Below are 26,049 nucleotides of genomic sequence, written 5' to 3' on the forward strand. Positions count from 1 at the left end.
TTTTCTGGTGGAGATGAAACACAGGAAAGCATTTTATCTTGCAGTTGTTAAGGAACAAAGCTTTCACCCACCCACTGAATCCCGCCCAGTTTAACTGAATGCATCTCTGTTGAGAGGACATTTCTTGACCTGTAATAGGGTGGAATCAGTGGGGTCATAAACTATATGCTAATGAGATGAGATTTACAGAATTTTTCTGGGTTTTTAAAAAAGAGCCAGACACATGAAAAGCCTTATAAACTGAAGAACTAAGGTGGTACTTAAAAACAACCCCTAGAATCTCCTCTTTTCCTTTAAAGGCTGTGACTAAAGTTCAAAGAGGCCAGGTCCTCTCCCTCTCCCTCCTCCCTTCTGAATGCAGGACATCTTGTCTGAATTTGAAAAAAAAAAAAAACCCTTTCAGGATGAAAATTTATTTCAGGAGAGATTCAGGAAAAAAATGTTTGAAGAGTTTGAAGGTTTAGGAAAAAAAATGTTTGAAGAGTTTGAACGTTTAGGAAAAAACTTGTGTGAGTATGAGTGTGGGTGGGTATGAGGATGTCTGTGTGTGTACCTATGCATATGTGTGTGCCTACACATATGTGTTTGCACACCCATGGGTATGAGGGTGTGTAGATGTGTGTGCTTGCCTGTGAATGCCTTTGTCTGTGTGTAGGTGTGGGTACATGCACATGTGTGGGTGCCTGTGTGTAGTGTGTTGGGTGATTGTGTGGATGGGGTGTGGGTGTGTGCCATGTGTGTGTCTCTGAGTGTGTGTGCCTCTTTGCTGCAGCGGGAGAGGCAGCTTGGGCTCAGCCAGTGGCGGAGCAGTTAGTAGAGAACTAATAGTGAGAAAGGGAGCTGAGGAGAGACTAGGAAGAGACGCCACCGACCTTTAACAAAAGCTCAGTTTTGTCCCTGCGGATCCAGCCGGCAGAAGGGACTGGAGAGCTGTGGCTCTCTGCCAGGGAGGTCGGGCTCCCTGCAAACAGTTGCAGGCATCCCTCATTATGCCCTTTTCCCTGGGAGTCCTGGGCTTGGCAATCGGGAAGTTTTCAAAGCTTCAGCAGCGACTGCAGCCTCGGAGAAGACCAGCAAAGACTGTGGAGTGTGTATGTGAACTTCAATTCTATATTTTCTTATGGGGTGGGTTAATGGATTTTTACTACAAAGAGAGCTAAAACTCAGCTGACCTGAAAGACTGGAATTTCAGCTCTTCCCCTCGCTGGGCTATTTTTCCTCCCCCTTCCTCTCAAAGCCCTTTAAATCAGAGATTACCGGGTCAGTGACTCTTATCCTGCCTGCCTGCGCCAAGGGTTTCTAGCTTTTGACTTGGCAAGGAAAACCACTACCTGTAAGTATCTGCTTTATGTATTTCCTCTCCTCTTGACTGTAAACGTTCTGCTAGAATGCCCCAGAGGTTATTTGTGTGGTAGCATTAACTCCGAGTAATGATACAAGAAGTAGATCAAGTCTGCTTGCAAAAGTTATCATATAAGCTCACAAGGTGGCAAATTGCAGTGTTAAAGAGCCCTATGTCCCCAATGGGAGGCTCTTTATTACATAATACAAATTTATAACTCTTCTCAATCCATCCCCAATAGCATTCACCAGTGAAAAAACATTTTTACATTCTGAATTGTCCCCTTCCTCCGCCCCCCAAATCAGAATATTTCTTTTCAGCTAAACAAAATGGCAAAGAGAAAAAATGCAAAAATTAACAAAACAGATAATATCTTCATGGTATAAAGATACAAAAGTTTGGATGAGATGATTTTTGGATAGCTTTGCTTTAGTTTAGTTATATATATATATATATATTTAAAGTATGGTTTCTTTTTTTATGGAGTTGAAAGCCAGTGTTGGAGAGGCAAAGAAATCATATTGTTCTGAAGTTTCTTACTGATTTTTAATCTCTTTCTTCTCTTTATCTGGATTTGGCCTAGAGACTTTTGTGCTGTAGTAAATGATTTCTTTTAGTTGTCATCTGGATCCCAGAAATAATTTTCAAGGCATTTAAGTTTTGTTTCTCCTTTTTTTCAATGGTTGTGTGCAGTCTTGTTGTGTGGTTTGAATTACGAAGCTTAAAAAGAGCATTTCCGGGGGCTGGTTGGAGTTTATGGCCTGGGAATCTTGCTGGAGATATTAACCTCTTCAGGACTATTTTACAGACCTGAGCAGGAGATCCAAATGCTTTACAGGTTTCTGATCTGGAAAAGTGATGTCACCATATTCAGCGCTGCTTAAAGCTTGAAACTTTGCTTCTTAGTCCTCTGCTTTCCTTTGATAAAATTGCCTTCAGAAATAACACTAGGAAAATGTTAACTACTTTCCCTCTTTCTCTTCATCAGAGATCCTCAAAACCCAGTGTCCCTAAGAATCACTTGGGGTAAGGCAGGCACCAAGGCCACACCCCCAGAGGAGTTTAGACTTGGTGGGCCGGGATTGGGGGGTTAGGGGAGATAGGGGGTGGGGGGGCCTCATGCAGGCAAGATCACACTTGGATGAGTGGTGCTTTACATTGTCCTTGGCAAATTAAATTCTTGTCACGTCCTCAGTTAATGTTAAACCTCACACCTAAATAATAAGCTTGAGTGTGAGCTGCTGTTGAACACAGTTACATGAAGCATGGTTTTGCATGCTTGACTGCCAAACCAGAACTTTTAACCAGCTCTCCGGCCATTACATTTCCCATGAGTAAGAAAAGCAGTCAGGGGAAGGTACCCCGATTCCTTGTGTTGGACTGTGTGGTCTGACCTGCTCTGCATGGCCAAGCTATGTTTGTCTTGGAAACTTTAAGCCCAAGGCTATTCTTAGTTCTTTATCAACCTGCTGGGAATCCTCTGCTCGTGGGGACAGATTAGGCTGAGTGGGCTGAACTGAGTTGGATTATTTCTTGGGACCTGTTCAGTAGAAGTATAATTCCTAGAAATCTGTTTTGATTGGACAAACCCACCAGGATTGGGAGAAATAGGAAATGATTCCTCCATCATGTTGAGGTCCTCATTAGACAGCATATGAAAGGAAGATCTCAGCTTCCATCCCTGTCACCAGTGACAATGAATGACATAGTATATTTACAGTAAAAAGAAAATAGGATATGGTCATCAGTGCCCTTTTCTTTTTTTCCTCTCCTCATTCCAGATATTTGTAGGTGCCTGCTACATGCCAGGCTCTGGGCTGGTGCCAAGGATTCAGAAAATCAGTGTATATAATATGGATAGACACTTGGTCTTCATGGTGTTTCGTGTCTTAGATGTTGCTGACCAATCTTATATGAGTCACCTATTCTTGCTAACCTTCACTTCTGCCATCAATAAAACAAAAGTGTTGCATACAATGCGCTTCCGATATCTTTCTAACTCTGATATTCTGACATTGATGGATATGCCTCAGTCTTCTAAACATAGATATAGAGGGATGAGAGCTTTTCAGTGTTTGCTTTGACCACAGGCCCAAAGATTTAGCTTACTGCTTTTCTTAAAATTTTCAAAAATACCATTTAAGTTTTCTTTCACGAAGAGTCAAGACTGTTGATCTAGTGAGTTACAGACAAATGCTACCTTTTCAGAGCACACAGTCATTCTCACAATGGAAGCCTGTAACTCTCTGGAAAGGCTGTTCCCTGGGCTGGGTTACATGGGCCAGCAGCCTCTTATCTTGTCTGAATCTGGTGTTGCTCTGCCTTTGGAGAGCTGGGTGGTCTGAACAGGACTTGCTGGCTTCCATACTTGCACAGCTTGCTCCCTGACCCTTTCATTCAAGTGGTTTGATAGCTTTTGTGCTGCTAGGTGAGAGACTCAAACAGAGACCTTTGAGGGGCTGGAGGAAAAAAAAAACAAGTCTTTAATTAAATCTAACATTTTTTGTATACTGCAGTTTCTTTTACTGCAGCGAATGGGGCAACATTTCAAAGGGTTCTAAAACTTGCCCATCAAGATAAGAATATCAAAATATAGGCGTGATCTATGTGTTTTTCTGACAAATGTAGCCTCCAGCTGTCTGAAGATACTGCATTTGGATGGGAAAGTGCTCACTGGAGGACAGAGTATAGGGATCTTGCAAAGTTAAGATATTTTTGACAAATCGTTCTTGGCCTCTTGTTGGTAAGTTTAATGGGGAGGGCAAAATAGGCTTTGGTTTCACTTTCATCCCTCTCTTTTTCTGAGTTGTTGATAGGATGTCAGAAGACTCCTTTAGTGCATCCTCAAAGGCTGCTAAGATAGTTTGTCATTCTTTGCTCTCAACTTTGTTCCTGAAACCTTCATATCTGACTTCCTTAGAGATAGAAGCAGATAATGCTCCAGGACTTGCTGAGCTCCAAGTCCTTCCATTGACATGGCCCACCTCCCTGGGATCCTATCTCTGCATCCTGTCAAGTATTACCAGCTGCTCAGTATTTACAGATGCTCCTTGAATTCTTCTCTTACAATAAACAAACCAGGACTTTATCTTATGAGGTTGCACTCAATACCACAGTATTTTCTTTCCAAGGTCTAAATTTCTTGTTAGCACAATTTTTTTTTTCATTTTGTAAATTATAAGCCCAAATCAATGAGTAGTTATGAGAATTCCAGAGGAGATCAGGATTCCCAGATGATTCATCCAAATGTTCAAATGTTTTTGAGTGTTTCTTATCAAATCCTGTTTATTGCCTAGATTTGATTTTATTTGCTTCCGTAAAAGTGATTCTCCTTGAAAAACAACACAGTAACATCCAAGAGCAGTGCTTTAGTTCTGTTTTATATAAATCTTCTTTTTTGCTATCATGTGGTAGGATGAAATATTTTGTCAGTAGGCATTAGTGGCTGTTGGGAAACCAAAACGTAGTGTTTGTAGAGAGCCCTTTTGAATATTAAATCAGAGTGGTATAGTAGAAAAAAAAGAATGGCCTTTGAATAAATTTCAATTGGGTTCCAATCCTAGGCTGTAATGTTCTTTGGTTTTATGATGTTGGCCAAGTTACTTACCAGTTTCCTTGGGAGTAAAATAAATGTGCTGATGCTTACCTTCCCAGGTATTTAGAAGGGCTAAATGACATTTGGAAAGCACCCATCATGGTGTATGACATACGATTGGTTCTCAGTAAATATTTCTTCTTTAGAAGAGGACTAACAGGTATGAAGGCTGGAAAGCATTGAATGTGTGACAAGCCACTCAATTTATAGGTCAAAGGGGAAATGGGAAATAGAGCTTTCTTCCAGGCCTCATAGACTGGGCACGACAGATATCTGTCCACCACTTCCTCAGCCTTTACCTCTGGGCAGCAGCCTTGTTCTCCCTTGATTCCTTCTTCCAGGGTAAGAAGAAGCATGAAACAGATTCATGAGCTCAGAGATCGCCAAAGGGATTCATAGGGAGAGAACAAAGGCAATGTGAAAATCATTCTGTCCTTTTCTACCAGACCCTTCAGAGTTAGAGACTTGTATAGCCATTTCAGATCCATATATAAGGAGAGGAATCACTTTGTTTCTCTGGGATTTTGCTCTACTGTAGCAGGCAGCCCAATCTCAAGGGGGAGTATTTGTTTGACATTTTGAAACTCTCCAGTTGCCCTGTGGTCAGCCTATGAGCTGTCACCAAATGGAAAGTCACGGCCATTCAAACATGTGGTGTGAGTACTCTCTATCCCTCTCTGTCTTTCTTGCTCTTCTAACCAGTTTTTCTTTCAAGTTCAAAGTTTAAACTGGAATAAGTCAGTCTCTCAACTTATATCTATGGACCTCCTCTGCGCCAAGTCCAGTGACCAAAACGAGATAATCTGAATGAGCAGAACAATCATGGTTGTCATCTTCAAAAAGCTTTCAGACTAAGGTCAAAGGCAGACATGTTTTCAGTGACTGCAAATAAACAAATGCCCGTAGATGTGCATTGTGTGGTAAGGGTATTGCGAGATTCTATGCAAGCAGTTCGGAGAAGGCGATGGTACCCCACTCCAGTACTCTTGCCTGGAAAATCCCATGGATGGAGGAGCCTGGTAGGCTGCAGTCCATGGGGTCGCAAAGAGTCGGACACGACTGAGCGACTTCACTTTCACTTTTCACTTTCATGCATTGGAGAAGGAAATGGCAACCCACTCCAGTGTTTTTGCCTGGAGAATCCCAGGGACGGGGGAGCCTGGTGGGCTGGCGTCTATGGGGTCTCACAGAGTCGGACACGACTGAAGCGACTTAGCAGCAGCACCAGCAGCAGCACGCAAGCAGTTAACCTAGTCTGGGAAGTTGAGACCTTGGAGGAGGGGTAGAATTTAGCCAAATGTAATGGTAGGCAGGAGAGGGGAAAGGGCATTCTAAGCAGAGGGTACAGCATGAACAAACCATGGAAAGGCCTGGAATGGGGCATGCCACAAGTTTAGGAAAGAAATGAAAACCTGAGTGACTAGCTTGTCAATGGCAAGGAGGAGGAGTTGTGTGAGAAGAGACGAGAGATGGCAGGGGACAACTACACAGGGAAATCCAGTCTCACAGTTAAAGGGACCCCAGAAAGTACCTAACCGACACTCTCCACTGAGAGAAAGAACCCTTCTGATGTCTGTACCTCAGCCCTTGCTGTTATTGGATGGCTTTGAAAGAAAGTTCTAAGAGGAACCCATCCTCCTGGTTCTGTGTATGGGAACCACAGAATAAAGTCATTCCTCTGGCAGGTATTTGAAGACAATTTTTTTTCATAAATTATTGCTCAAGTAAACCTCTGTCCCATACATATGCAGTTGATGTTTTGGAATGTAAATTTATATGTTTGTGTTTGTTGAAAGTGAACTTGGTGGCTTCAGTTCATCATTCCTGCCTAGGATATACTTCTTGACTATGTCCTCAGTGATAACGGTTAACCTTTCTGGATTTTTGTGAATTGGATAAGCTAATCTCTTTATCTTTGTTTAGAAATTTGGAAAATTGTTGAACCACAGGGTGCCAAAAGTGGAGCTATGGGCACCACCCAAGATGTTTCTCACAGAAATGTCCAAGTATAAATGAGAAGAACTCAACAGTGTCAATGTGGGCTAATATTCTTGATTTGACAAGAATGCTAAATGCACAGTTCAACTATAATCACTGATTTCATTTGTCAATACATGTGTTGAGTGCATATCACACACAGCAGAGAGTTTGGTCCTCCTGCTTTGAAAAACATAGTCATACAATTGTGTAGGATGTGATACATGCCCCATGATGGGTTTAAGTAAAGTGTGACTTTTCTGCAATAGCAGAAAGAAAATCTTTCCAAATGGAATGATGAGGTCTTGGAACATCTTGAAGGAGGCAGTTCACAAGGCATTAACATGTGAGAAGGATTTTAATAAGAATGGAAGCAAAGACATTCCAGGTAGGGCAGACACCAGGAAGGGCATACAGGTGAGAATGTCCAGCAAGACCCAGTGATGTATAACTGAGGTTGCAGGAGGGGGAGGCCTGTGGTTTGGGGATACAGAAACCTAGAGGTGATGGCCAAAGACCATAGAAGCAGCGATGTAGTGGGAAGCCAGATGAGGTCAGATTTTAAAGAATAGTGTATTTTCAATGATACTATATGACCAAGAGAGAACAAATCAGAGGATGGAAAGAAAAGGAAGAGAAGATAAAGGAGAAAGAAGCATTTGTGAGGTAGAAAGGGAAATGGGAAGTGTATTGAGTCACAGAAGCAATTATGCAGACCGTGTGGGTGGAGGGCATTGTTGGGCACTATAGAGATCAGAATGGACTGTCTGGAGATCGACTGTTCAGAGAAAAGTTCAGTTTGCTGTCTCCATTAGGCAGTCACTGGCAGCCTTTGAGACAGTTATTTCAGTGGACTGGTAGTAATTTCCTTTTAGGAAATACAAGGCTGGTGAAGGAGTGGGTAGAGATATGTTTATTTGGTTGTGCCAGGTCTTAGTTACGGCATGTGGGATCTTCAGTCTTTGTTGCAGCACACAGGCTTTTTCAGTTGCAGCATGTGGAATCTAGTTCCTTGACCAGGGATCGAACCTTGGCCCCCTGCGTTGGGAGTGCAGAGACTTAGCCACTGGACCACCATGGAAGTCCTGAGACAATGTTTCAAGGAGATAGTATCGTTGGTCATGATGAGGTATATAACAGGAAAGGGGAAAAGTAAATGTTTGGTGACTATTATAGCAATAGTCATAATAATAGTGGTAGTAAAAAACACTAACATTTATTGAACACCCACTATGTGCTTAGGTGTGCCCATCGTAATGACCTCATTTTATTACCTCCTTATAGACCCTTTCTCTAAATACAGTCACATTCTGAGGTCCCGGGCATTAGGATTTCAGTATATGAATTTTGGGTGAATGAAATTCAGCCCATAACACCATACCACCATATCAAGGTGTCCTCCTTGCAGTAGTTAGCTGGTCTTCCAAATTCTTCAGATATTACTGCAGCCAAAGAAAATAGAATAAAACCTGTAGTCTCATAAACCCACATTTAAAAATCAGTTTATAATGCACTCTGGATTTCGAGTTTGGCTTCAGGATGAGGTGACTGGGAAAATTCCTCAAGCAGGACTACCTTTGCATTTTCAAAAATCCCGATGGCACCCATTCTGCCTTTTCTTATTTGGCCATAAAGCCACATGGTGCTGATCTGTTTGTGTTAGGAATGAGCAGGCTGCCCTGTGTACCATTTTATATTACAGAGGCTATGTCACTTCAGTCATTGATTGTTGCTGAATCGCTGTATTGGGAACTGCAGGTCTTTATTTACTTCTCATGTAGTGAAATTCCCTGGTCTGTGGCTTTATAAGTTGCTTTGATGCTAGGCCCTTATGGTGCATGTACATCACACGCTACGGAATACAAGGGTAGAGTGACTCTGGAGGTCCTCAAGTATCCCTTCCTGCACCACAGTTTGCCTACATTAAGAATACCAATTGATGGTAACTGTGAGCTGATGGAGACATGGCCAGAGATCGTATGGCACTGCATAGCAGCCTAGCTGTCAAGGACAGCTCCATGCTTACAGGTGCCACATCTGAATTGCTAGCTCTGTGGCCAGAGAATTCTGAAATGAGGACTTTAAAACCTAAAACTTAAGACTTCAGCTTTTCAAGATTAAGACTTTTCAGAATTTTTAAGACTTAGACTCAAGACTTTAACATAATAACATGGTAAGGAGCACATGTACCTTTGATGTGCATGCTCAGTCATTCCAATTCTTTGCGACCCCACCAGGCTCCTCTGTCCGTGGAATTCTGCAGGAAAGAATACTGGAGTGGGTTGCCATTTCCTCTTCCAGGGGATCTTCCTGACCCAGAGATTGAACCTACATCTCCTACACTGGCAGGACAATTCTTTACCACTGAGCCACCAGGGAAGCACCTTTGATGTGAGGGTGGTTGAATTTCTCTATTCATTAAAAACAGCAACAAACTATCTTTACAGCAATCTTGTGAAATCAGTATAATGAATCCCTACTGTACAGATGGTGAGAGCAAGGTTGAGAAAGTTTAAGTAACCTATTTATATCACAGACTGAGGTTCTTTCTACACACTAAAGTATTCAAAAAGTGAACAGTTTAGTCAAAATGTTTATCCTTACTTCAAAGGCTTAATTGAGGTCTGACTACAAAGAGATGGGTGAGCTGAAGAGTATGACACAAATGTCATGCAATTTTATCTGTCTTCCTCTTTATATAAGAAAGCGGATCTACTTAAAAAAAGGAATCGACTCCCTTTTCCCCTCAAAACGTAGATCTTTGTTTTTTGTTATTGAGTGAAACAGGCCAAGTGGAAGGCTGGAGAAAGTGGGATGGGTTCCACTGGACAAGATCAAGAAGTTTCATGACCATGTGAAGGGGATGGGAGTTTGGGAAGAATGGATACGTGTATATGTATGACTGAGTCCCTGTGCTGTCCACCTGAAACTATCATAACATTGTTAATCGACTGTACTCCAACAAAATAAAAAGTTTAATTTAAAAAAAGCAAAAAAAAGTGTATTAGGGGTGAGATAATGGCTCTTGTTTTATTGAAGAATTGACTAGAAATAATTGGTACTTTAGGAACACAAAAGGGAATTAGACTTTGGAGTGATGTGAGAGGTTTTTAATTTACAGACCAGAATGTTTGAGTGTTTCTGCTTTGCCTCATATGATTAAGCAGATAGCCTCCAATTCCTTCTAATCAGTAATGACTTTGCAAGTAATGATTTGGGGAAGATCTATTACTTCTTGCCTACACTCAAATGTTCTTTTCTATTACATCTTAAAATAACACACTATGGAAAAAAAAGCATGGAAAAATATTAGCCTTGTGAGCAATAAAATTTATTGCTACAGCATCTGTATTTAACTTTGTCTTTAGAGATTCACAGCAAGAGATACATTAGAATGCAATGAAAACTAGTGGTAGCACAAAACTTACTAGTTAAATTTTAATTTCTTTCATTTTTGACTTTGCTTCCTTTCTAACAATTTTGCTAATTCAGGAAGTCACTCTCTTGTCTCTGTACACCTTATACATACTGGCTTCCTGGTAATGACCCTCCCAGCCAGGCTGTCAGAAATGGTACCTTCCTTTCCTCTCTGGATGTCTGGGATATCTTATCTCCCTCTCCTCTTCTCCATCCCTCCCATCACCTCCGAACTGGGTCCTGCTTTCCAGTTCTTCCTGTTGCTGGCCTTGGAGGTGGCTCCCCAACCCTAGTCTTACTGCTTCACTCTACTGAGGTGGTTTTCAGACAAGTCAAAGAACCTAGCTTCAGTCTGGCCACAAAAGTTCCTTAGACCTCTTCTTATACTTACAGGAGAAGGAAAGAAAAGTGCAGTTGTTTCCAGCAGCCATTCTCAATCCTGGTTGCTCATTAAAGAAGTTTTGAGTTCAGGTGCCTGGACCCCACCAAGATAAATTGAATCTCAAACTCTGGGAGAGGTGCTTGAATGACAGGGAGGGGAAGTCAGCGATGGGCCTCACTAGTTTAGGGGTGATGCCAGAGGCAGCTCTTTCACTTGGTGTTTTCCATTGTCAACACTAAGGCAGACCACCTTAAACCTTCACGAGGATTGCTGCTTCCTCTGGGCCAGTGGAGTGGGGCTAAAACCAGGAGGGTGAAGTCTCCCCTGCAGCCAGTTCTTTTCCTCAGGTCCTGAGAGACCTGGAGTCAACCGCCACATTGCATACCTCTAGGGGGCGCCATTCACTTTGGGGAAGGCTGTGAAAACAGCACATTTGGCACTCTTGGGGCACAGTTACAACACAGACGTTGCCCTGGAATTTGGTATACTGAACTGAGTGAAACTAAGGGAAGGACTCCCAACGCCTCTGCTCAACACTTTAAACATTCATTTGGTTTCCCATGAAAATCTCTTTCACTCCAACACCTCTGCTCAACACTTTAAACATTCATTTCGTTTCCCATGAAAATCTCTTTCACCATGATGAGTTTATGCAGTGCTGAGTGGCATCACAGTTTGAATTGCACTTGCCAGTTAGTCTGGACACCCATGCCTATGATAAATGTGTTCTTGTGTGTGCATGCATGCTGAGTTGCTTCAGTCATCTCTGACTCTCTGTGACCCTATGGACTGTAGCCCGCCAGGCTCTTCTGTCCATGGGATTCTCCAGGCAAGAATATTGGAGTGGGTTGCCGTTTTAATTCTAGACAAATTATTTGAAAACCAACTTTAAAAAATAGCTTATTTGTATCTTGGAGACTCTAAGGAAGTATTTTAGCCAAGAATACTTTTGTGCTCTGTGTTTTTCTCCTTTAAAATACTTCTCTAACGTATTGGTGTTCGGTATTGTTTTATACTGCTGTTCTTATATTGTGCGTTGCTTTATTCCCCACCACAGATTTGTTCAACAGTAAGTCATCTAATCAGACTTTCAGATACTTTATTTGCAGCCTGTGATGTTTATGGAGATTTTGTTTTTGAATCAGTACTTGAAGCATTTTTAGTCTCGCTGGCTGAGCGCATCTTCACACTTTCCATAGCCCACCCCAAGTTCTGCCAAAGGAAGCAGATCAAGGTTTGCTTTTGTTCATGCAGTTAAGAATCTTAAAGCAATTAAGCTCCGTGGGCCACAGAGGTATCAGGGACTCCTGCATGTGCAGAAGCTGGGTTGTGTGTCCACACGTGGAGTCTCAATGTGGGAGAGTGTCTTAGGAGCCAGAGAGACTTGATGGTATCTGAGTGGCCCTTGAGAAGCTGGGGACACACAGATCCTCAGAAAGGACAGAGCTAGGCTGCCTGGAGAAAATGACACTCATTTCCAGACTTCAGAACAGGCGCCAAGTGAGAAGTTGCTGTGGTTTGTCTTGTTTCCTTTTGGCTGTTGATAGCTCTACACAGCTCTATGTAAAATTTCCTACCTCTGTCTGAATGTTACTGGAGGGTCAGTTCAACCTAAATTATGGAGCATGTCCAAGGATGGCTCAACTAATAACTTTTAGAAAGTTAATAAACTTTAGTTTTTGAGCAGATTTAGTTTTATAGGAAGATTGAGCAGAAAGTACAGAGAGTTCTCACGTTCCCTGTCTCCAGTTTCCCCAGTTATTAACATCTTGGTTTAGTCTGGTATGTTTGCTACAACTGATGAGCCAATAACGATTATCTAAAGCTCATAGTTTATATTAGGGTTCAGTATTAGTGTTGTTTCTTCTGTGTGTTTTGACAAATGTATACTGACATGCATCCACTATCACAGTGGTAACATTTTCAGTGTGTTTTAGGGAAAAAAAAAACCCACAACTTTTCTTTGATTGGCCTGGGGTAGAAAGGGGAAGAGAGGAAACTGGCTTTGGTTGAGCTTTGTGTGTATGTGTGTGTGTGTCCTGGGGACCTCAGTTGAGCCATGATATATTTATGTATAATAGTAAATTTAACTGTTTAGCAACCCTGAAATGTATCAGTTATTGCATAGATGAGGAAACAGAGCCCAAGGAAGAGTGAGAACCTTGTTCAGGGAAATGATGGAACCAGGAGAGGTATACCAGTCTGGTAGAGTTGATTCAGAATTTGTGCTGATCACCATTATATTTTCTTTCACTTCAGCTCCAATCCTGCATCAGAAAATTAAGTCCTCTATCCTTCTTCTTTTTTCAGTACTGATAAATCAGAAAGTTGTTTACAAAGTTATTTGTAAAAACCAAGTATTTGTTAAAAAAAATAAAGTGAACTGTTAAGTTTAAGTATCACAATAGTTTTCTGAATCTCAGTATATAATACTGTGGTTTACTTACCACACTCTGCTTATGTTAATGAATAAAGCAGCATGCCCAAGCAATTTTTTTCAACCTTTGGCAAATCACAGCCTCTTAGGCCCCTATTTGCTCACTTTGACCTTCGGTGCTAGAGCGAACAGCATGAATCTGGGCTCTCCAGCTTGTCTGCTGGGGTTGAATTCCACCTCCATGGTTTATTAGCATTTGCCTTGAACAAAATATGTTTTCTTAGAATCCTTGGAATAGGATCTATTCCATAACTTGTTGTGAAGATTAATGAGTTAAAACAGTACCAGAGGCAAAGTAAATACATAACACATGATGCTGCTGTTGCTGAAGATGATGACATGTACAATTTGGAGGAGAAGCTCCTTCCAGTTCTATAATTCTGTAAATAGGTATAGTCAGGTATAGTGAATGTGAGTGTTTTCCATTCTAAGTTATTCAATTAAAACAAGCTATTGTGAAAATTTGTATGATGCAACCCTCTGACTAAAAGCAAAATGAAAATAAATTATGGCCATTTCCTAATGTTCAGGGAAATACCTCTGATAACTTAAGAAACTTTAATAGTCATTAAGAACAAAACTATAAATCGAGGCACAAAGTCTTTTCCCTCTGTGATCAGTTTTCTCTACCTTTGAAGGTAGTTTTAGTAGAAAGTCTTTGTAAAGAAAGGTTGAATGTCTGGTTTCCAGAGTGCCCTGGAATTCGGATTTCTGATGTAGATTCATTAAGTATGGATTTATCAAGTGCGACCAGAAACTTTGTAGATACCATGTAACCATCCTATATTCCAATCATTTTAATTCTATGGCTAATGTCTCTTGAATGATTTTTCAAATAACCTGGATTTTTAATTAAAAATGGTTTTCTATAAGTTTGCAAACTTTGGACTTAATGATTTCTTTTTGCAGGAATTCTTAGAGCCTTTAATAAGCTCATATTATACTGTAAATCTCTAAAAGGAGTTTTTGGTATTCTGTGCTTCATGTATATTTGGATATTGAAGACTTTTGTGGAAAACTTTTTAACATCTCCAACATGTGCATTTAAAAAAACACAACTTGCAAACTATGGCCTTTTTCAGCGAGATGGACACTGAAGTGTTGAAAAATTTAAGAAAGGGAACCATCTAATGAGTTTGTGTGATAGTCAAAGATCCATATTTGCAATCCTGTGCTTGATGGTACAGCCCAAAGGGTCTTTCTCTCCATAGTTCTCTGAGTCTGTGCTTCCTTTGACTGAGGCTGAATCTGGCCTCTGTACCCCGACATCAAATTAAATCTCAGAGGTAGACTTTTGGGTGAAGTAGAAAAGAATAGCTTAATGCTTTCCCAGGCAAAGGGGCCACAGTGGACTAATGCCCTCGAAACTAAGTGTCCCAACCTGGAATAGGCAGTGAGGAGTTTTATAGTAATGATTCAAAGACAGCGTGACAGCTCAGGGCATTCTTCTCCTTGGTTAGTGGTGAGGTAGTGGGACTCCGCATCCTCAACCTTCTGGGTCCAACCGATCTTGGGTCTAAGTGCTGTGGGCAGTTTATGGTTAACTTCTCCCACTGGTAAGAGTTTCAGTATCTGCAAAACAGCTCAAAGATATTGTCATGAATGTCCCTTGAAGGGGAACCAGGACCCTGCCCCAAAGCTGCACTATTATTTCTTAACTGTTCTTCCCTTGTCTCTGCATCCTCTCCCTTCCCTAATCAGCGACTATTTGAACCTGCCGGTGGAAACTCAGGGAAGGTCACGGTGGCTGAATGAAGCCTATTTCCTGTAATCAAGAAATGGGGACAAAGAAAGATTTTTATGTTCAGTGGCCCCACAAGGTCCTGCTCAATTTCATGATCTGGAGTCAGTTCAGTTCAGTTGCTCAGTCATGTCCGACTCTTTGCAACCCCATGGACTGTGGCATGCCAGGCCTCCTTGTCCATCACCCACTCCTGGAGTTTACTCACACTCTTGTCCATTGAGTCGGTGATGCCATCCAACCATCTCATCCTCTTTCATCCTCTTCTTCTCCTGCCTTCAATCTTTCCTAGCATCAGGGTCTTTTGAAATGAGTCAGTTCTTCGTATCAGGTGACCAAAGTATTGGAGTTTCAGCTTCAACATCAGTCCTTCCAATGAATATTCAGGATTGATTTCTCCTAGGATTGACTGGTTTGATCTCTTTTCAGTCCAAGGGACTCTCAAGAGTATTCTCTAACACCACAGTTCAAAAGCATCAATCTCCGTCGCTCAGCTTTCTTTATAGTCCGATTCTCACATCCATACATGACTACTGGAAAAACTATAGCCTGACTAGACAGACCTTTGTTGGCAAAGTAATGTCACCGCATTTTAATATGCTGTCTAGGTTGGTCATAGCTCTTCTTCCAAGGAGCAAGTATCTTCTAATTTCATGGCTGTAGTCCCCATCTGCAGTGATTTTGGAGCCCCTAAAATAAAGCATGTTACTGTTTCCACTGTTTCCCCATCTATTTGCCATGAAGTGATGGCACCAGATGCCATGATCTAAGTTTTCTGAATGTTGAGCTTTAAGCCAACTTTTTCATTCTCCTTTTTCACTTTCATCAAGAGGCTTTTTAGTTCTTCTTCACTTTCTGCCATAAGGGTGGTATCATCTGCATACCTGAGGTTATTGGTATTTCTCCCTGCAATCTTGATTCCAGCTTGTGCTTCATCCAGCCCAGCATTTCTCATGATGTGCTCTGCATATATGTTAAATAAGCAGGGTGACAATATACAGCCTTGACGTAGTACTTTCCCTATTTGGAATCATTCTGTTGTTTCATGTCCAGTTCTAACTGAAAGGAATATTGTTGGACTAAGCACCTGTGATTTAAGTGAGCTGCATGGCTTAGGAGACATTGCATGGGTCTGGATGTCAGGAGACCTTAGGTTCCAATGCAGGCTCATTTCCAGATTATGGATAATCTTGGTGTTAAAAGGTGATTAAAGATGACAATTTAGGTGATACACACAAACTTAACACTTCATGGAGTGAATAGTCTCCTTTCAGAGAACTGCAAAATGGGGTGAGAAGCTTTTATAAGATAATGAATAAAAACAAATAGAAAACATCTGATTATCTGGGACTGGGTTGACAAAGTCAACCTTCTTTAGGGTAAGAAGGCCCAGAACTGGTGTTTAGGGATTGGCTGACTAAATACACTGAGTTACTGGTCAAGCGGAACATTTACAGGGACATGAAGGTTTGGTTGGCCGACGTGGCATGCTGGGAGGGAGTGGCTCCATCTTGGGCCTTAACAGTTACTTCAACATTGGGTAAAGCCACTTAACTTCCATAGGGCTTCCTTTCTTCTGTAAAATAAATGGGCTTCTACATGAGAAAATCCAGTGTTCGTGGACATAAAAAAAAATAAGCCAAATCTCAGGTAAATAAAGGAATGCAAGTTAAAATAGTGACAGGCTTCAACATTTCACTTGGAAAGTGAGGAACAATTAAAGGGGATGATGTTGAATATCAGCAGGAGCAAGGCTGGTAAAGGGGTAGATTAGTGCCATCTTTCCATATAGCATCATATCAAGAACCTGGCGTGCTGCAGTCCATGGGGTTGCAAAGAGTCGGACACAACTGAGCGACTGAACTGAAGAACCTCAAAATAAGTTGTACATCCTTTGATCTTATAATCCCACTTCCAAAGAACCATCAAAAGGAAAGACCTAGAAAAGCAAGCTAATTTAATTAGGAATTTTTCAACACAATCTATTAATCTAGTAACTAGCTCAACGTAACAATGAAATGACTATAGATGTCCATGTAGAGGATGCAGTGCACACATGGAAAGTAAGATCACAAGGAATGTTTAATAATATGGAAAATGCTTAGAAAGGAATGTTATATTACTGAAAAAGAATTACATGCAGCTCTTTTTATAGTGTGGTTCTAATTAAATTTAAAAACTGTGTACATATACATACTTAGAAAACCTAAGGGCGTTTTCTTTGGGTGTTGGGAAAGTGTATTTTTTCTTTTTCATTATGTTTTTATATTTTTATCTTTTAGTTAATGAGCGTGCATTTCTTTTATACACACAAAAGGAAGTTATTTTCAGAAAAAGCTAAATTGATAAATAAAATGAAGGATATAAACTGGTTGATTTCTGAGTGTTCTTGTAAACCACACATCTGTGATTTAGATTACATTTTAGAAAAAAATTGGCAGAATGAAGGAAGCAAAACGTTATAAACAAAATCAATACATATTTTATTGATTTAATAGAGTGGAATTTGGAAGTGGCCTGCTTGCCTTGAAGCCTTTAAACTGTGCTTGTAGTGTTAGGAGTTGGAACACTCAGATGTGGGTAGGCAGGATATCTGTGTTAATTAAATGCTCTTAAAGTAACAGCTACTTCCTTGAGAGAACATTGCCTCCAGTGAAACTTTAACTCCTGCAATAGCCAACTGTTGCTGTCTGGGACCATAAAGGAAATTGTTTAGGGTTTGCATACTGTAGGAAAAAGACCCCAGGGATGGTGAAGCAATAGCAGAGTTTAAGACTTTTGTTGTAAAGCAAAGTGGTATAATATAGCAGTTAAGTGCACAGGTCCTGGAGTCAGTAAATATGGGTTATAATTGTAAGGACACAGACTTGAGTCAAGCTCATGACCTTGGGCGAGTAACTTAACCTCTTTTACTTCATTTTCCAAATCTGTAAAATCACTGCTTTCTAAAACCACTGTCGGAGTTAAGATAATGTATACAAAGTCCTTTGAACAATGCCTAATCCATAGTAAGCACTTAATGTAAATATTGCTTTTTTATGTGATTATGAAGTCATGTCCTTAACTCATGGTTTATTTATCTATAAAATCAGCATGATAATAGTAACTGTTTGTAGGTTTGTTGTGAGAAATAAATGAAAATAAACATATAAAGAATATGTCTCAGTGCTATATATATATATATATATATATATACACACACACACACACACAGTAAGCAAAAAGTACTAGTTGTTAAAAAATGAGAAAAGACATTCAGCCTTCCATATCTGTACATTTCATATGTATGAATTTAGCCAATGACTGAAAAATTAAAAAAAAAAAAATTCCAGAAGTTTCCAAAAAGCAAACTTTGAATTTGCTGTGCACTAGCAACCCACTCCAGTATTCTTGCCTGGAGAATCCCGTGGACGGAGGATCCTGGTAGGCTGCAGTCCATGGGGTTGCTAAGAGTCAGACAAACTGAGCGACTTTACTTTCACTTTTCACTTTCATGCATTGGAGAAGGAAATGGCAACCCACTCCAGTGTTCTTGCCTGGAGAATCCCAGGGACAGGGGAGCCTGGTGGGCTGGCGTCTATGGGGTCGCACAGAGTTGGACACGACTGAAGCGACTTAGCAGCAGCAGCAACTATTTACCGGAGAAGGCAATGGCACCCACTCCAGTACTCTTGCCTGGAAAATCCCATGGACAGAGGAGCCTGGTAGGCTGCAGTCCATGGGGTCACTAAGAGTCGGGCAGGACTGAGCGACTTCATTTTCACTTTTCACTTTCATGCATTGGAGAAGGAAATGGCAACCCACTGCAGTGTTCTTGCCTGGAGAATCCCAGAGACAGGGGAGCCTAGTGGGCTTCCGTCTATGGGGTCGCACAGAGTCGGACACGACTGAAGCGACTTAGCAGCATTAGCAACTATTTATACAGCATTTACATTGTATTAAGGTATGATAAGTAATCTAAAGATGATTTAAAATATATGGGAGGATGTTGCATGGGTTATATGCAAATGCTATGCTTTTACTACCAAAATATTGATTTTCTCTGCCCACTGAACCTGAATAAATCCTCTGCCAACTGAGAACACAGTAGGCTAGTTCCTCAGGACTGTGCCTCTCTTCCATGGGGAACTGAGAGACTTCATTTAGCCTGGGTCTCCTGGTTTTAAGGTAAATGATAAGACTCAGACTAATAAAATTAAAGTGAAAGTCGCTCAGTCCTGTCCAACTCTTTTTGACCCCATGGACTATACAGTCCATGGAATTCTCCAGGCCAGAATTCTGGAGTGGGTAGCCTTTCCCTTCTCCAGGGGATCTTCCCAACCCAGGGATAGTCCTGCATTATTCTTCTTGCTTTGTTTCAAAACCTTCATAGCTGGCAGCAGGTAGCCAGGTGATTGGGTCCCTTTGTCTCTGGTTTATTGTGGTGTGGCCTTATTTCTGAAATGCAAAAAGAAAGAAAACTACAAGGGGTGGTCTGAGGTGTAGGTAAGCACCAGGTGATGGATGTAATTAGCATAGAATAAAAGACTAATAGGTGCAGATTGTAGCTCCTGAGGAGTGAGGGGGCCAATAGGTGCAGGATGTAGTTTACATGGGGTCAGATTTGTTGTTCAGTTGTTCAGTTATGTTTGACTATTTGAGACCCCATGGACTGCAGCAGGCCAGGTTTCCTTGTCCTTTGTTATCTCCCAGAGTTTATTCAAACTTATGTCCATTGAGTCAGCCATGCCGTCCAACCATCTCATCCTCTGTCATCCCCTTCTCCTGCTGTCTTCAGTCTCCAGCCTCAAGGTCTTTTCCAGTGAGTCAGCTCTTCGCATCAGGTGGCCAAAGTATTGGAGCTTCAGCTTCAGGGTCAGCTTAGTTTTGAGAAAAGCAAACTTTGTTGTAGACTACAGATTAGGAACACTTAAAGTAAAAAGAGTGATCAGTCCTGCTCACCATTCTCTTTATCTTCTTTGTTCTCAGGAGAGAAAAGAAAGAAAAACTTGTTCCTCTTTTTTCCTTTTCAATACAACAGTATCACACAGGACTTGATCATCATCCTGAAGTTTGGTGTCTGGGGGAGTTGGGGTGGGACCTGGAACCAATCTCCATGGACACAGAGGGACAACTGTACTAAAAATTGTTGAGAAAAAATGTTAGAAGTCGCAATCTATTTCTTTCTTCTCCAGTATTCTATTCTCCCTTTCTGAGAGAATTCTCTCTGGAAAATCCATGAAGGGTAAGATCGCTAAGGATCCTCTTGTAAGAGGTAAGATCTGCTAAGGATCCTTGTGGGATCACTGAACAATTAAAACTCCATCAGAGGTGACGAGCTTCTTGAAAGAGAAGAAACCAGCTTTGGTTTTGTGTATTCTCAGGACTGTTTTTTTGGGCTTCCCAGGTTGTGCTTTTGGTAAAGAACCCACCTGCCAATGCAGGAGACACAGGGACTCAGGTCTGATCCCTGGGGTCGGGAAGATCCCCTGGAAGAGGAAATGGCACCCCACTCCAGTATTCTTTCCTGGAAAACTCCATGGGCAGAAGAGCCTGGTGGGCTACTGTCCAGGGGGTCGAAAACAGCTGGACACCACTGAGCACAGGGCTGATTTTGTAGTGGCTCAAAAGCAGCTCTCTGATGGAGGAAGTGGAACAAGATCGTGAGGATAGAGTACGGAGCACTTTCCCAGGTTGCAGGAGCCCTGATTCTCCCAGGCTCTGCTGTCTCTGGCTGTGACCTCAGGCCAGCTTTAGATTGACTCCTAGTTGCTTGTAACAAGGAGCAATTAGACTTCTTTATCTCTCTCAGGGAAGGAAGGTCAAAGCAGGTGGTGGATCAGAAGTCCTTGGTAAAGTTTGTCTAATTCTTAATTTTCTCAACTATAATGCAAAAGAAGAGAACCACTTTCTCTGAGGTTAGACAGTTGTTTTTCCCTGGAGGCAGTTCTCCTGATTTCTAGTTCATTGTTCCTGGGTGAATCAATTTTTGTCACATATGATTTGGAATCATTTCAATTGTTCTATGGATAATTATATTCAGCTATGAGTTTGTGTTTTAAACTTTTATCCTTGATTCATATAAATTACTTTGAAAATTAATATGAGTAAAATCATGGTTTCAAAAATTCTTTGTAAGTGATTCCATGATGGCTTCTATGTTCCTTCTCACTGACGTCTTACAGATTTTAATGTAAAGTACAAGTCAGAAAATCTTCATTGGTTTTCTTAGCATTCTAGTCAAAGATCTCAAAATCTCTCTATGTTTTAGTGAGTGGGAATGGATTGATCATGAGTTGGCCATGTTTTACTCAAAATGCTTCTTCTCTATTAGAAAATTAGTTTATTTTCTTTCTTAAACACTTTAGGGTACTTGCAGGATCTGAAGCTGTGAGTCATAAGGTAATAACTTCAAGTACAGGGAAGATAAAAGGTTCGGTTGTTTATAGCATCTTTAGTTGGTTGGTAATAACTATCCAGAGTGCTGAGAAGGATATCAGGCTTGTAGGAGCTCTGCAAATAGCACAGCAAGCCAGCAAAAGCTATGATAGATTATTGATGATGTTTCTGTGTTGGGCAGATATAGGAAGGCGCTTGTATTGTGTAGGTATCGTCGTAAAATTATTCAGAAGAGCAATAGTAAATATGAATCTCTTCAAGGCACATCATTAACATTGCCCATCAAGAATTTCCATTCCAGAGAGAGCCTGAAAGGATAGCTGGGATCCAGGTTTTTTCCTTGCTATGCACAGATTATCTCAGATACATATGATGATATCTCATATACATATGATGCCAACATATGATATCAGCATATTTATGTCAACATGGAGCATACATTCTCCTCTGATTAAACTGAATGTGTAATTATGAAATAAACTGTTGTTGTTCAGTTGGTAAATTGTGTCTGATTCTTTGTGACCCCATGGACTATAGCATGATAGGCTCCTCTGTCCTCCACTATCTCTCAGAGTTTGTTCAAATTCACATCCATTGAGTTGGTGACACTATCTAACCAGCTCATCCTCTATGCCCCTTTCTCATTTTGCCTGCAATATTTCCCAGCATCAGTCTTTCCAATTTCTCTCTACAAAATTAAGTGTTACTAAATCATTTTCTTCAGTTCAGGAAATTTACTAAGAAAGTTTGGGTAAAGAAACCTTTCTGAATTTTTATAAGGAAGAACTCAGAGCAGGGTGGTTTTTCCACTTTGCAAACATCTTTGCACATTTTTGTTGGCTTGTATAGGTATCTTTAGAACACATGATTTCCACATGAATGAAAAAAGGCAAGAGTGGGAAACGGCTTGTAGGAGCATCATTGATTTACAGGGTAACATAGGGTTGTGAAATACTGAGAAGCAGCTGAACTGTACAGGCAAGCAAACAGAATTTGTTTCTATTGCAGCATCAAATTAAGTCCCTCTGGCGAAAAGCCAGTTAGTTTATAAGAGTCCTTATGGAATCTGGCCACCTTTCTGCTTCCTCTTACAAAAATGCTCCCAGTCATTCTGCTGACCCTGAGGTTGCCCACATCAGTGATCAGAGCAAGCTGGGGACAGATGGATTCTGAGGCTCTGACTTGGCCCTATATTGGGGGTCAAGAAATGGAGTTCTCAAGATGTGCCGTTAGGTTTCCTACTGGGGTGTTGTCCTGTAAATCTTGGCTGCCTCTGGACATTGCAGTTTTGTACCAGAGATAAAACAATACTATCATTTTATTTGGTGGAGATAAAACAAATTATCATCTCTGAAATCTTGCTTGATTCAGAATCCTAATTCCCTTTACTATTGTTCTATGGGGGTTTTTTTGTTGTTGTTATTTACTTTTTTTTTTTGGCCCTTTTCTTCTCTGTTCATCCAAATCTTTCTTTCTTTCCCCTCCCCTGCCACATTCTTCAAGTAAAAAATCAGAGCAATATTTTCCATGTAATACCTACATACGTGGTTTTGTCAACACCAAGAGAAAAATATAAGAGCAGAATTGGAATATGAATAATATACAAATATAGCATACTCTTTCTGATCTGTATTGCACCTAATTTGGTAGTCCAGTTGACTGAAGGATGCATTTTGTTTGATTTTTGAACTTGAAAATTATTACTCTTGCACTCTTTGTTATCCCCTAATGGTGTTACTTCGGGTTGTTTCTGAAATATTAGGATTCAGTGTTTTACGACTATCTCTGTCTTAGAATTCTGAGGAAGAAAAAGAGAAAATCTGAATGTAAATAGAATATATTTTATTTGACATATACTGAACTTTATTCTGTTGCCTTCATCCAGGACCAAGTTCTGCCATTCTGTTTTTCTTGAGATAAGATTTGCTCTCTTATTCCTTTGACATATTTTATAATAATAGTGTTACATTTACATGGGGCTTTGTAATTAAGAAAATATTTCTGTCACATGAGTGTAGTTCCTCGGTTCTTTGTCTCGTCACAACAAAAATTGGAGTGACGGACATTAAAGCCCTCGACGCGTCACAGCTCTTGGGTCTTGGACAAACCGTGTTATAGTTCTTAGGCAAATCAGTGTTACAGCTCTGTTTTATTTAGAAGATAGCAGGAGAATCCATCCTCAGAGTGTGAGGGCATGCCAACCCAAAGACTCGAAGAGAAGAGAGTGGAGGAGTGCACGGGGAGGGAGAGAGAGTGAGAGAGAGAGAGCGCACACATACGCGGGAGAGAGAGAGTCCGTCAGAAAGTGCTTTGGCTCCTCCTTTTACATGTTTTTTCCTCCCCCTGGGCCTGCCCTATGCAAATTGGGCTTAGCCAGGAGTGCTGTTTGTTCTGCCTGAAGTCTTCACTCTGGTCCTCGGACCTTCCTTGGACCTTCCTTGTCTTTTAGCCACAGCCATTTTGGACTCCTTTTCCCTATTCTACCTACCTAACATTTCTAAATGGACTATTTCATTTGGCCTTTTCTGGGACACTGGAAGAGGCAAGATGGATGGCCCCATTTTTGAAAGAGGAAACACATGTTCATAAAAACCAAGGTTAGAATCCAGATCTTCGGATTCATGTCTACCCTTCCTACATCACTGTGGCACAAGGAGCCACAGAAATAGATTTACTTTTCTTTCTCCCTTTTCTCTTCCTGGTAGATGAACATTAGAATCTTGGTTTTTGACATTATTTTCTGATTAAGGACTTACTAGATAGCATATTTGGAGAAGGCAATGGCACCCCACTCCAGTACTCTTGCCTGGAAAATCCCACAGATGGAGGAGCCTGGTAGGCTGCAGTCCATGGGATCGCTAAGAGTCAGACACAACTGAACAACTTCACTTTCATGCATTGGAGAAGGAAATGGCAACCCACTCCAGTGTTCTTGCCTGGAGAATCCCAGGGATGGGGGAGCCTGGTGGGCTGCCGTCTATGGGGTCGCACAGAATTGGACATGACTGAAGCAACTTAGCAGCAGCAGTAGCAGCAGATAGCATATTGAAAAGCAGAGACATTACTTTGCCAACAAAGGTCCGTCTAGTCAAGGCTATGGTTTTTCCAGTGGTCATGTATGGATGTGAGAGTTGGACTGTGAAGAAAGCTGAGCACCGAAGAATTGATGCTTTTGAACTGTGGTGTTGGAGAAGACTCTTGAGAGTCCCTTGGACTGCAAGGAGATCCAACCAGGCCATTCTGAAGGAGATCAGCCCTGGGATTTCTTTGGAAGGAATGATGCTAAAGCTGAAAGTCCAGTACTTTGGCCACCTCATGCGAAGAGTTGACTCATTGGAAAAGACTCTGATGCTGGGAGGGATTGGGGGCAGGAGGAGAAGGGGATGACAGAGGATGAGATGGCTGGATGGCATCACTGACTCCATGGATGTGAGTCTGAGTGAAGTCTGGGAGTTGGTGATGGACAGGGAGACCTAGTGTGCTGTGATTCATGGGGTCGCAAAGAGTCGGACACGACTGAGCAACTGAACTGAACTGAACTGATGATATAGTTAGAGAATGAGTTATTGCCCCATATGCTGTTAGCTAAGAAGTTATAATACTTAGCTGATTAGTGACTAAATGAAATTATTATAATAGAAAAACTTGAAGAATAAGGTGGTTATTAACTGTAAAAGTTCAGTCACAAATAATGAAATAAACCCCAAATAAAAGTGGGTTGCTCAGCTGGTAAAGAATCCACATGCAATCCAGGAGACCCTGGTTCAATTCCTGGGTCTGGAAGATCCATTAGAGAAGGGATATGTTACCCACTCTAACGGATCTTCCAGACCCAGGAATTGAACCAGGGTCTCCTGGATTGCATGTGGATTCTTTACCAGCTGAGCTGGGCTTCCCTGGTGGCTTAGCTGGTAGAAAATCTGCGTGCAGTGCAGGAGACCTGGCTTCGATCCCTGGATTGGGAAGATCCCCCGAGAAGGGAACGGCTTCCCACTCCAATACTCTGGCCTGGAGAAGTCCATGGACTATTCATGGGTTCGCAGAGAGTTGGACATGACTGAGCAACTTTCACTCACTCACTCACCCAACAGTGGCTTAAACCGGAAAGCAGTTCACATTCCCTGTCAAGTAAAATTCTGGAAGAATAGGCTGGTATGGAGACTTTGCCTTGCAAATACCCCGAACACCCACACTCCTTCTGGCTCTCTGCTCTGGTAGCCTGAGGTGTGGTTCTGTTTCTTATGTGCAAGGCAGCCTTCTCAATCTGGGCAACAAAAGGGAGAGAAGCATAAAGATAAACCCATGAATAAAAAGGAAGCTTTTACCTTCATGAGGGAAGTAGAAATGAACAATGTAAATAAGCAAATGTATTATGTTAGTTGGTTATCACTGCTCAGGGAAAGGATCTGGGGATGGAAGCATCATAATTTTAATGAGATAGGTGTGGCCACAGTGTCAAGGTCACATTTGATGGAAAATTTGAAAGGGGTGAGGTAGAAAGAGGGATGTCTAGGGGAAGAATGTTTGTGCCAGAGGGAACTGCAAATGGCAAGGTTGATTTTGGTTTGTTTGAAAAAAAAAGAAAAGATGCTAGTGTGGCTGGAGAAGGGTGAGCAAAGGGAAGACAAACAGGAGATGAGAGAGGTAAGGGGGAAAACAGATTACGTGGTAAAATACCTTACTGGCCATCACAAGGCCTTCAGCGTTCACACTAAGATGAGAAGACGTTGGAGGCCTAGGGCAGAGAGGGGATGTGATATAAGTAACACCTAATAGGAAC

General features: G+C 41.4%; 1 protein-coding gene across 3 annotated transcripts in view; it reads left to right on the forward strand.

Moving 5' to 3' along the window:
* Positions 1-486: 486 nt before the first annotated feature.
* The window catches only part of FREM1 (FRAS1 related extracellular matrix 1), a 180,655-nt gene continuing 155,092 nt past the window's right edge, over positions 487-26,049 (forward strand). The window contains exon 1 of one of the 3 annotated variants that reach the window (XM_059888997.1): positions 487-1,333. The gene's annotated coding sequence lies outside the window, so the exon portion shown is untranslated. The remainder of the gene's footprint in view (positions 1,334-26,049) is intronic. The other 2 variants (XM_059888996.1, XM_005209921.5) reach the window with 2 other exon arrangements.

The sequence above is a fragment of the Bos taurus genome, chromosome 8 (genome assembly GCF_002263795.3).
Source record: "Bos taurus isolate L1 Dominette 01449 registration number 42190680 breed Hereford chromosome 8, ARS-UCD2.0, whole genome shotgun sequence".
Taxonomy (NCBI): domain Eukaryota; kingdom Metazoa; phylum Chordata; class Mammalia; order Artiodactyla; family Bovidae; genus Bos; species Bos taurus.